We start from the raw sequence: 12,645 nt of genomic DNA on the forward strand, positions 1-12,645 counted from the left end.
GGAAATCCTCCTCGTCGTCCGTGCCGGCAGGCGGGCATCCCGGGGCGTCACCTTCCGGAGGAAAACAGGAGCCTGAACGGCGAGTGCAGTGCCACTGGGGAGATCGTGCACGCTGTACGGTGCGAGGCGGCCGATGCGGAGGGTGTCTGGAAAAAAACCCACCTTGCACGGAGAGGGCGAGGTGACTGGCCTCCGGAGGACACCACGGCTCCCCTGCCTCGTGACCCACCGCTCCCGGGGCGACACACAGAGTCGCTGCTGGGGAGAGGGGCCAGGGCGGTGGGGGGCCTATGCGGCGCCACCATCTGGCTTAGACCCGGCCTCCCGATCGGAGGGCATCTGTTGTAAAAACCACCCCTTGCACGGGGAGGGCCGTAGGTGACTGGCCTTCGGAGGACGCCACGGCCACCCTGCCTCGTGACCCACCGCTCCCGGGGCGACACACAGAGTCGCTGCTGGGGAGAGGGGCCAGGGCGGTGGGGGGCCTATGCGGGGCCTCCGTCTGGCTTAGACCTGCCTCCGCCGCGGGGGGTCCTCGACCCACCGGCGGACGGGCGCGAGGAGTGGGAGAGGGGGGCTGGCCGTCGGGGTCCACCGCGGCTCAGGCGCAGAGCCCGCCAGCGACGCGGAGGTCGCACGGGGGGCGCAGTTGGCCTGGCCGTGTCGGCGTCGCCCTATGGCGTAGTCCCTCGTCCCGGGCTCTTGCCCGTAACCTCAAAGGAGCCCCAACCGAGCGGCGTCTCCCCCCCAAAGCCGTGCCTCCGCTGTTGAGAACAGAAGAAGCCCGGGGCGGCAGTTCGCCGGGTACTCCCCTTCGCCAAAACTCTTTTTGCCCCACTCGTCTCTCCCTTTTCCATCCTCCCTTCTCGCTCTGGGGCGTCCGCTTGGTCTCTCTCTCTCTCTCTCGCTCTCTCCCTCTCGCGCTCCCTTCCGAGCCGCCTCGGAGGACGTCGGACGAGCGGGGAAGGCGACGGCGTTCGGCCGGGCACACCACGCGGTGAGAACCCACTCCGCCTGCCTCCCCACGCGTCTGTCGTCCCCCCACTATCGTAGGGGCTCGGGAAAAGACTGGAGAACGCGGAGCTCGGCGGTGGCGTGGAAGCGCCACCCACCGCCGCCGCTCTCGCCGATGCCCACCGCGGAGGCCGCCCATCGGACGCTGGGTGGGGGTCGGCACGGGCCTCCGCGGGCGAGCTGCGCATCTGGAAGTCAAAGGGCCGCCCTCGGAGAAGATCGTTGTGCTACCCCGCGCGGGGAGCGATTCGGACGACGGGCCCCCACGCCGAGGTGGGTGGGCGCCCCGCCATTCGCCCGCGCGGGTCGTCGGACCCCTGCCGTACCACAGTTCGGGTCAAACTCCCCCTCTGCACGGCAGCCACCGTCCTGCGAACGGGAGGCGACTGCCGGCGTGCACGCCCAAGGATGCGTGCCTGAATCCCGGGGGGGTAAAAGAGGAAGGAGACCGCCCGCCTTAGACCGACGCGGGCTCCAAAGCCCGGGCCGAGCGAGCGGCACCACCTCCCCACCCGGGAGCGCTGAGCCAAATCGATCGGAGGAAGAGCCGGTGGGGGGCATGGGTGAGAAACCCCACCCGCTGCCATCCTTCCCCTCGGGGAGACGGGGAAGAAACATGCCCGATAGTCCTGGAGGTCCCTCTCCGACACGCTACGGGCGCCCTCGAGACGGAATCCGGGTCACAGTGCGATTCTCTCATAGGTCTCCCCGGTGGCGTGGAAGCGGGAGACATCCGACACAGAGAAACGCCAAGCCTGCTCTGAGGGGACCGAGTCAGGGGGTGCAATCCGCCCTCCTGGAGCCCTCCTCGGGACGAAGACTCCAGATCTGCCTCCCTTCTGACATCCGTCACCCTCGGAGAACCAGAACACGCTTGGGGAGGGTCCGTTCAGGCTCAGGCGACCCGGGAAACGCGTCTCTGACTTGGGGCAGACGACCGGCAAGAGTCCCCCTGGAGCCGCGGAAGCCTGGTGTCGACGCGAGGGCGGACTTCCATGCAAACAGGGGGGTACTCGCCAAACCGCCTACCCGACTTGAGGAACCACGAAAACATCGGAAATCAGTCGGGCCCGAGAGGTACCCCTCTCTCCTATATCCTGCAGCTGGTGTGCAAAAGTGGGTATTTGCATGGCGAAACACCGACCCACACTTTAAGGGAGCGAAGCCGAAAAGTGTCCGACTTCCTGGAGCTGTGCGGCGGATCCGGCGGCCAGAAATTCCTCATTCCGGTTCTATTTTTTTTTTTTTCGATTTTGCGAAATTTGGCGGCCAGGCGGCGTAGCTGGGGCCTGGACTAGCCCGAAACACCTGGAGCCGGCGAGCGGAACGAATTTCCCAACGTTCTGCGGCTCCCGGAAGCCAAAAACGCATCGCCGAAAAATTTCAAAGTCCCAAGGACTCGTTCTTGAAAATCGATCCGGGGGCCATGGAAGTGTCCTCGGTACAGCTTCAGAGCTTTCCCCCCGCCTGGAAGTCTGAAAGTTCTATGTTTGTTCTAAGTGGAAAATCGCGTTTTTTTCAGTGTTCCACCCATCAGACCCAAACTTTGCCCACGCTTAGGTCTCTGTCTCGGGGTGCTTTACAACATATTGACGCCCCTTTAGGGTGGAAGTAGGGGAAAGGGGTCATTTTTCACAAAATCGGAAATTTCTCAAAATATTTCTAAGTGTCAAGGACACTTTTGGAAAATCTTCCCCAGGCTCCTGGAAGCCTCCTCGGTACGCCTACTGCGGTTTCTCCCTGCCTGGAAGTCTGACACTTGTCTGAAATTTTTAGAGTATGAAAATGCGGTTTTTCACCCAAAATTCGACTTTGCGCCCATGACTCGCAAACTTCACCCACATTTGGGCGACTGTCCTGGGGTACCTCACAACATATTGACGCCCCCCTGGCGTGGAAGTAGGGGAAACGTGTCAATTTTCACAAAATCGTGATTTTTTCAAAATATTTCTAAGTGTCAAGGACACTTTTGGATAATCTTCCCCAGGCTCCTGGAAGCCTCCTCGGTACGCCTCCTGCGGTTTCTCCCTGCCTGGAAGTCTGACACTTGTCTGAAATTTTTAGAGTATGAAAATGCGGTTTTTCACCCAAAATTCGACTTTGCGCCCATGACTCGCAAACTTCACCCACATTTGGGCGACTGTCCTGGGGTACCTCACAACATATTGACGCCCCCCTGGCGTGGAAGTAGGGGAAACGTGTCAATTTTCACAAAATCGTGATTTTCTGAAAATATTTCTAAGTGTCAAGGACACTTTTGGATAATCTTCCCCAGGCTCCTGGAAGCCTCCTCGGTACGCCTCCTGCGGTTTCTCCCTGCCTGGAAGTCTGACACTTGTCTGAAATTTTTAGAGTATGAAAATGCGGTTTTTCACCCAAAATTCGACTTTGCGCCCATGACTCGCAAACTTCACCCACATTTGGGCGACTGTCCTGGGGTACCTCACAACATATTGATGCCCCCCTGGCGTGGAAGTAGGGGAAACGTGTCAATTTTCACAAAATCGTGATTTTTTCAAAATATTTCTAAGTGTCAAGGACACTTTTGGATAATCTTCCCCAGGCTCCTGGAAGCCTCCTCGGTACGCCTCCTGCGGTTTCCCCCTGCCTGGAAGTCTGACACTTGTCTGAAATTTTTAGCGCATGAAAACGCGGTTTTTCACCCAAAATTCGACTTTGCGCCCGTGACTCGCAAACTTCACCCACATTTAGGCGACTGTCCTGGGGTACCTCACAACATATTGACGCCCCCCTGGCGTGGAAGTAGGGGAAACGTGTCAATTTTCACAAAATCGTGATTTTTTCAAAATATTTCTAAGTGTCAAGGACACTTTTGGATAATCTTCCCCAGGCTCCTGGAAGCCTCCTCGGTACGCCTCCTGCGGTTTCCCCCTGCCTGGAAGTCTGACACTTGTCTGAAATTTTTAGCGCATGAAAACGCGGTTTTTCACCCAAAATTCGACTTTGCGCCCGTGACTCGCAAACTTCACCCACAGTTAGGCGACTGTCCTGGGGTACCTCACAACATATTGACGCCCCCCTGGCGTGGAAGTAGGGGAAACGTGTCAATTTTCACAAAATCGTGATTTTCTGAAAATATTTCTAAGTGTCAAGGACACTTTTGGATAATCTTCCCCAGGCTCCTGGAAGCCTCCTCGGTACGCCTCCTGCGGTTTCCCCCTGCCTGGAAGTCTGACACTTGTCTGAAATTTTTAGCGCATGAAAACGCGGTTTTTCACCCAAAATTCGACTTTGCGCCCGTGACTCGCAAACTTCACCCACATTTAGGCGACTGTCCTGGGGTACCTCACAACATATTGACGCCCCCCTGGCGTGGAAGTAGGGGAAACGTGTCAATTTTCACAAAATCGTGATTTTCTGAAAATATTTCTAAGTGTCAAGGACACTTTTGGAAAATCTTCCCCAGGCTCCTGGAAGCCTCCTCGGTACGCCTCCTGCGGTTTCCCCCTGCCTGGAAGTCTGACACTTGTCTGAAATTTTTAGCGCATGAAAACGCGGTTTTTCACCCAAAATTCGACTTTGCGCCCGTGACTCGCAAACTTCACCCACATTTAGGCGACTGTCCTGGGGTACCTCACAACATATTGACGCCCCCCTGGCGTGGAAGTAGGGGAAACGTGTCAATTTTCACAAAATCGTGATTTTCTGAAAATATTTCTAAGTGTCAAGGACACTTTTGGATAATCTTCCCCAGGCTCCTGGAAGCCTCCTCGGTACGCCTCCTGCGGTTTCCCCCTGCCTGGAAGTCTGACACTTGTCTGAAATTTTTAGCGCATGAAAACGCGGTTTTTCACCCAAAATTCGACTTTGCGCCCATGACTCGCAAACTTCACCCACATTTGGGCGACTGTCCTGGGGTACCTCACAACATATTGACGCCCCCCTGGCGTGGAAGTAGGGGAAACGTGTCAATTTTCACAAAATCGTGATTTTTTCAAAATATTTCTAAGTGTCAAGGACACTTTTGGATAATCTTCCCCAGGCTCCTGGAAGCCTCCTCGGTACGCCTCCTGCGGTTTCTCCCTGCCTGGAAGTCTGACACTTGTCTGAAATTTTTAGAGTATGAAAACGCGGTTTTTCACCCAAAATTCGACTTTGCGCCCGTGACTCGCAAACTTCACCCACATTTAGGCGACTGTCCTGGGGTACCTCACAACATATTGACGCCCCCCTGGCGTGGAAGTAGGGGAAACGTGTCAATTTTCACAAAATCGTGATTTTTTTCAAAATATTTCTAAGTGTCAAGGACACTTTTGGAAAATCTTCCCCAGGCTCCTGGAAGCCTCCTCGGTACGCCTCCTGCGGTTTTCCCCCGCCTGGAAGTCTGACATTTTTTACAGTGCGAAAATACGGTTTTTCGCTCAAAATTAAACTTTCCGCCCATGGAACGCACACTGTGCCCCTACCTTGGAGAGTCGCTATGGCGTACTCAGGGTGACTATTAAGCCCACAGACAACCTCCACAGGCCGACTATTAAGCCCCCTCCGTCTTCCGCAGGGCCGACTATTAAGCCCTCCACCGACTTCCGCAGGGCCGACTATTAAGCCCCCCTCCGACTTCCACAGGGCCGACTATTAAGCCCCCCTACGGAGTCCACTCAGCCAGCGACTGAAACGTGGTGAGCGGGGTGTGCGCATCCCGGCCGCGCCCAAAGTGCTTCGCCGCGGTCATGGCTGTCGCCACCGAAAACGGCAAATGTTTGTTTCGGCCAAGCTGCAAGGATACATCTCGGAACACAAAAACCAAACCGGTGGGGACATCCTACAGAGAAACACCGAGCCTGCTCTGGGGGGACAAAGACAGAAGGGCGTCCGCCTTCCGAGAGCCCTCACCTGGGTGAGGACTCAAGATGTGCCCTTCTGACAGTGATTACCTCCAGAGAACCAGGACCCCCGTGGGAAGGGTCCTGCCAAGCTCGGGTCGCCCAGATTCGCCTCTCTCACTCGGGTCACGCGCCCAGCCAACGTCCGCAGAAGACTTCCGATAAACACCGAGCCTGCTCTGGGGGGACAAAGACAGAAGGGCGTCCGCCTTCCGAGAGCCCTCACCTGGGTGAGGACTCAAGATGTGCCCTTCTGACAGTGATTACCTCCAGAGAACCAGGACCCCCGTGGGAAGGGTCCTGCCAAGCTCGGGTCGCCCAGATTCGCCTCTCTCACTCGGGTCACGCGCCCAGCCAACGTCCGCAGAAGACTTCCGATAAACACCGAGCCTGCTCTGGGGGGACAAAGACAGAAGGGCGTCCGCCTTCCAAGAGCCCTCACCTGGGTGAGGGCCCAAGATGTGCCCTTCTGACAGTGATTACCTCCAGAGAACCAGGACCCCCGTGGGAAGGGTCCTGCCAAGCTCGGGTCGCCCAGATTCGCCTCTCTCACTCGGGTCACGCGCCCAGCCAACGTCCGCAGAAGACTTCCGATAAACACCGAGCCTGCTCTGGGGGGACAAAGACAGAAGGGCGTCCGCCTTCCGAGAGCCCTCACCTGGGTGAGGACCCAAGATGTGCCCTTCTGACAGTGATTACCTCCAGAGAACCAGGACCCCCCGTGGGAAGGGTCCTGCCAAGCTCGGGTCACCCAGATTCGCCTCTCTCACTCGGGTCACGCGCCCAGCCAACGTCCGCAGAAGACTTCCGATAAACACCGAGCCTGCTCTGGGGGGACAAAGACAGAAGGGCGTCCGCCTTCCGAGAGCCCTCACCTGGGTGAGGACCCAAGATGTGCCCTTCTGACAGTGATTACCTCCAGAGAACCAGGACCCCCCGTGGGAAGGGTCCTGCCAAGCTCGGGTCACCCAGATTCGCCTCTCTCACTCGGGTCACGCGCCCAGCCAACGTCCGCAGAAGACTTCCGATAAACACCGAGCCTGCTCTGGGGGGACAAAGACAGAAGGGCGTCCGCCTTCCGAGAGCCCTCACCTGGGTGAGGACTCAAGATGTGCCCTTCTGACAGTGATTACCTCCAGAGAACCAGGACCCCCGTGGGAAGGGTCCTGCCAAGCTCGGGTCGCCCAGATTCGCCTCTCTCACTCGGGTCACGCGCCCAGCCAACGTCCGCAGAAGACTTCCGATAAACACCGAGCCTGCTCTGGGGGGACAAAGACAGAAGGGCGTCCGCCTTCCGAGAGCCCTCACCTGGGTGAGGACCCAAGATGTGCCCTTCTGACAGTGATTACCTCCAGAGAACCAGGACCCCCCGTGGGAAGGGTCCTGCCAAGCTCGGGTCACCCAGATTCGCCTCTCTCACTCGGGTCACGTGCCCAGCCAACGTCCGCAGAAGACTTCCGATAAACACCGAGCCTGCTCTGGGGGGACAAAGACAGAAGGGCGTCCGCCTTCCGAGAGCCCTCACCTGGGTGAGGACTCAAGATGTGCCCTTCTGACAGTGATTACCTCCAGAGAACCAGGACCCCCGTGGGAAGGGTCCTGCCAAGCTCGGGTCGCCCAGATTCGCCTCTCTCACTCGGGTCACGCGCCCAGCCAACGTCCGCAGAAGACTTCCGATAAACACCGAGCCTGCTCTGGGGGGACAAAGACAGAAGGGCGTCCGCCTTCCGAGAGCCCTCACCTGGGTGAGGACTCAAGATGTGCCCTTCTGACAGTGATTACCTCCAGAGAACCAGGACCCCCGTGGGAAGGGTCCTGCCAAGCTCGGGTCACCCAGATTCGCCTCTCTCACTCGGGTCACGCGCCCAGCCAATGTCCACAGCGGATTTCCGACAAATTTTCACTGAAAATTCAACTTTGTGCCCATGAACCAGACACTTTACCCACACTTGGGTCTCTATCTTGGGGTACTTTACAACATATTGACGACCCATGAGGTTGAAGTAGGGAAAATGTGAGATTTTTTTTTTTTTACAAAATCGGGATTGTCTCAAAATTTTTCTAAAAATGTCTAAGGAAGTGTCCTTGACATAACACCTGAGATTTTTCCCTTTCTGAATGTATGACACAACAGGATTCGAACCCGAGACGCCAGCTCGGCAAGGCCGCAGCGCTAACAAGTGAGCCACCGTGCTTTGACTGGGATCGATGGATCCAGTTAGTACCCAATCCGTTACAGATATGACTGATCGACAGCCGTGTAGGTGCCACCCCCTGGGGCTGAGTCATCCCCCGTGATGCCGTATAGGCGATTATGGCAGGTGGATCCGGTCAGGTGCCACCCCTGGGGCTGAGTCATCTCCCGTGATGCCGTATAGGTGATTACAGCAGGTGGATCAGGTGAGGGATATATCATCAACCCTACGGATGTTTAGCGACCGTGGAGGTGCCACCCCCTGGGCTGACTCAACCCCCGTGGTGACCTATATCAGAGTACGGCAAAACACATCCGGTTAATTTCAATCACCTCAGCTGGCGTCTTTCACCTGCGTGGCTGACTCGCGCGGAGGAAAATCATTTGCCACAGTTCAAGACACAGAGAAACACGGCACTTTAATAAACTATTACGAGACGCTCTGTTTGACTGCGGGAAACCCTTCGCAATGGAGCGGTGAGTAGAAGACATTTGTCGGCCACGTAGAGACACATGAATGTACCTTGTAGTGGAGTTGTACACTTGCTGGCAAGGTGACCGGTTTTATTGCTTGTGTCTCCCCCGCAGGCACCCACGGACACCACTTACATGCCCCGTGTGCCACAGGGTAACCAAATATATATCCACACATCTGAGAAGGGTATGCCTGAGGTCACACGGTGATTCGGAGATAAAAACCGCCATAGCCTCCGCAAAGTATCAACTTCGCTGTATCGCCAACAAGGGGACAACAATCCAATTCAGTGAGCTCAAGCCCCTCCAATCCTTGGAGGAGACTGTAGCCTTCTTAGAAGGTCGCGGCTTTTTGATAGCAAACAAGCCTAGGTTTGAGTCACAAATCACACCACTGACCTGTGAAGGGCCCGCTCAGGTACCAACTGACAATCCGGAGCTCCGCCCAGGCTCCATGCCAGAGCTAGATTCAGATGTGATGGATGTGCCTTTCCTTTTACGGCCGGGAGACAGTCTGGAGGGAGACCCGTGCCCCCCGCCAGAGCTAGATTCAGATGAGATGGATGTGCCTTTCCTTTTACGGCCAGTAGACAGTCGGGAGGGAGACCCATGCCCCACGCCAAAGCTAGATTCGGATGAGATGGATGTGCCTTTCCTTTTACGGCCGGTAGACAGTCGGGAGGGAGACCCGTGCCCTGAGCCTGACCACACAGGGAGCATTTCTGACCGCATAGGCAATGAGGAGGTCATGGATGGCAGCAATTTAAGTATCCAGAAAAGGGAATGGAAAGACAAAAACCGCACGGCTACCAAGGCCGCCGGATTGTACAAGCGTCACTCATTGAATCACCCCATGTTAAAGGGGTTCCACTCGTACCTAACAGTTACCCATGGGGTCCCAAACTGTCAACAGGAGGTATCAAACGTAGCACGGTTTCTATTTTTTGTGAACCCAAAATCTGTAACTCTGGAGTACCTCGTAAAACCAAACCAGGTTAATAATTTTTTTCAACAACTTGGAAAACTCCATCTATCGAGCCAGACCTCCCTCAAAATGTTGAAGCATATACGGAGATTTACCATGTATCAGATGAGGGCTACCAAACTGAGACTAGAGAATCCTCAACTTTATAAGGCATGCGAAGTGTTCATGAATTTTACAACAGACCTTCAGAAATCATTGTACAAGGGAGCCTGCCGAGAGTCTGTAAGTAAAAGGTACACCGTTCAAAAGAGCCAATATTCAGCGCATTGTTACCAAACCTTGGATGTTGGTTAATTGCCTTTATTTTTCCCCACAGGTACGATCTATTGATGAAGCCATCAAAGTCACCCAAGGACTGCCAGATTATACTGGAGGAGGCAAGGCCAACATTTCTAGCTAGCATCGAGGCTGTGACAGATGGCGGATCAGAAGTAGATCGCCGGGAAGTGGTACTGTACCTCGAGGCCCTTCTGATTCTAAAACATCTCCAAAGACCAGGTGTTGTTCGTAACATGACGGTAAGTCGTCGGGCCCTGTGGGTCAGCGGTATTTGCTGAACCGGTTCAATATTTTTCCACCTTTTTTTTTCACATCGTAGGTTTCAGAGTGGAATGAGAGGATCCATCACACGTACCAAGGAAGACGCAAGACAATTGTGGGTGTGAAGACTCACAAGTGCTCCACCTCTCAGGTAGCAACTTTTGTACTTTCAGAGGAAGAGGAATCGGTAAGCTTTTCTCAAAGCCAGGGAACCCAGGCAACCCCACTCATTGTGGGGAGCAAAACACTCTCTTGTCCCCATGTAAAACCTTTTGGAGGGGTGCCCCCAGACTGGAGAGTAACATATATATATATTTTTTTTCTTTTTCAGTGGTTCAATGCGTATGCGGAATATGTCAGACCGGTCTTTACCTTTGGCCGAAAGATTATCACAAACTTTTTCGTGACGTGTACCGGGAAGGTCATAAAAAATCCATCCATGAGACTCAGACGATACCATTCAAGGTAAGGTAGCCACAAGTCAAGTGACCCACAGCCATAAGTAGCAACCAGTACTAACAATGTGCTTTCCTCCGTAGCTACAACCTCCCAAACATCACCAGCCACCTTGTACGGCGGATTTGCGAGACATGGACTTTGTCACAATACACAGATTGCGAAAAGCGCTTGTTTGCACGCTACTTGGCACATACAAACGATGTGGCCGAGAGAGTTTACCGGGAGAAGACCCTGACCGATATGTGCCGTGCCCAAGAGCTAGTGTTCAACGCAGGAAATCATGAGGACGCAAAAATTATGTCGCCAGTAATGGCATCAACCAGTGAATTGGATAACGAGGTGGTAGACCTCACGGAAAGTGATACCGAGTCATCCGATTCTACTGAGGAGTATAGTCTCAAGAATATTCGGCTCATCCCAATCAGGAGAACAAAGCCCTTGTGAATATGTCAATTTTTATCTGACATTAATAAAATTATTCAAATGTACATTCATCTTTGCCTCTTTGACTTGCCTCACTTTTCTCCCACTTTGGGGACCCTTTCGGGGTACTCTGCAACATATTGAAGCCCCTCTTGGGTGGGGGGTAAGGGGAAATGTGATTTTTTTTTTTTCTCAGAAAATTGCCCAAAATTTTCCAAGTGTCAAGGACTCTTCCAGAAAAGCTTCCCCAGGCTTCTGGAAGTGTCCTCGGTACACCTCCAGCGGTTTCCCCCTGCCTGGAAGTCTGACACATGTCTGAAATTTTCAAAGTGTGAAAGTATGGTTTTTCACCCAAAATTCAACTTTCCGCCCATGAACCACAGACTTCACCCACACTTAGGTCACTGTCTTGGGGTACACCTCCAGTGCTATGTCACGGTCATCACTGTTGTCACAAAAAATTGACTTTTGTTTAGGCCAAGCAATTTGAGGACGGCACGGCAGCCAGCAGCCCGTACGGTACAGGGGTTGATCAGACCCCCGTACGTCCGGTTGTGGTCTCCGTGCCCCGAAGGGGTTCCCGCTTCTCGCCTGCACCAGGCACGGCAGCCAGCAGACCGTACGGTCCAGGGGTGGGTCAGACCCCCGTACGTCCGGTTGTAGTCTCCGTGCCCCGAAGGGGTTCTCGCTTCTCGCCTGCGGCAGGCACAGCAGCCCGTACGGTCCAGGGGTTGATCAGGCCCCTGTACGTCTGCCCGTGGTCTCCGTGAGTCTTTCGCCCCTATACCCAGGGACCACACCTATGGCCATTTAGCTCAGTTGGTTAGAGCGTGGTGCTAATAACACCAAGGTCGTGGGTTCGATCCCCGTACGGGCCAAGCACATCTACAAACGCCCCTATACCCAGATGACCAATTTGCACATCAGGGTCGCTGCGGACCTCCACCAGAGTTTCCTCTGGCTTCGTCCTGCCCAGGCATAGCTCACCATCTTTCGGGTCCTATCGCGCACTCATGCTCCACCTCCCCGACAGAGGCGGGCCGATGGTGCACCCGCCGTGTCAACCCCCCGGAGCGGGCGGCGGGATCCCACCTCGGCCGGAGCGCCCCGGCCTTCACCTTCATTGCGCCACAGGGTTTCACGTCGCAACGGGGGGAGTGACGATGGTAAACCCCATCAGGTGGGCCCAGGGCAGGTGAGTCTGGCCTTGGGGGGACGTAAGGGATAAAGGAGAAGAGACCATCAGGGCACGGAGCCTCAGGCCTCCCTCGTTGTCACCCTTGCGAGGGGACCCCAGCTGCGCCATGGAGGCGATAGATGGAGGGGCTCCCTCAGACAGGCATAGCCCCGGGAGCACCCCGGGGCCGCAAGGTGCGTTCGAAGTGTCGATGATCAATGTGTCCTGCAATTCACACTTAATTCTCGCAGCTAGCTGCGTTCTTCGACGCGCGCGCCGAGTGATCCACCGTTAAGAGTCGCGCTTTCTGGTTTGGGGACACTCGGAGGCGCCCCCCTTTTCACTCTCGTGTCAGCCGGCCGCAAAAGACTGGGATGCTTTGGAGGGTTGTTTTCAAATCTCGGCCCTGTTGCCCGGGCGCTCGGCCTCCCCGTCCCTCCCTCCAGCGGGGAGGAGAACAAAGGAGGGCTCGAGGCTTCTCAACCTACCGCCCAGACCCACATACCCCGGGGAGGGGTGTGTGAGCGCACAGGAG

The 12,645-nt window shown here is 55.5% G+C and overlaps 1 non-coding gene across 1 annotated transcript; it reads right to left on the minus strand.

The window, feature by feature from the left end:
- Positions 1-12,258: 12,258 nt before the first annotated feature.
- On the minus strand, positions 12,259-12,410 carry LOC138655005 (5.8S ribosomal RNA). The gene has a single exon (XR_011316596.1). It is a non-coding gene; the product is annotated as a 5.8S ribosomal RNA (ribosomal RNA).
- Between the last annotated feature and the right edge of the window lie 235 nt (positions 12,411-12,645).

The sequence above is a fragment of the Ranitomeya imitator genome, unplaced genomic scaffold (genome assembly GCF_032444005.1).
Source record: "Ranitomeya imitator isolate aRanImi1 unplaced genomic scaffold, aRanImi1.pri SCAFFOLD_885, whole genome shotgun sequence".
Classification (NCBI taxonomy): Eukaryota; Metazoa; Chordata; class Amphibia; order Anura; family Dendrobatidae; genus Ranitomeya; species Ranitomeya imitator.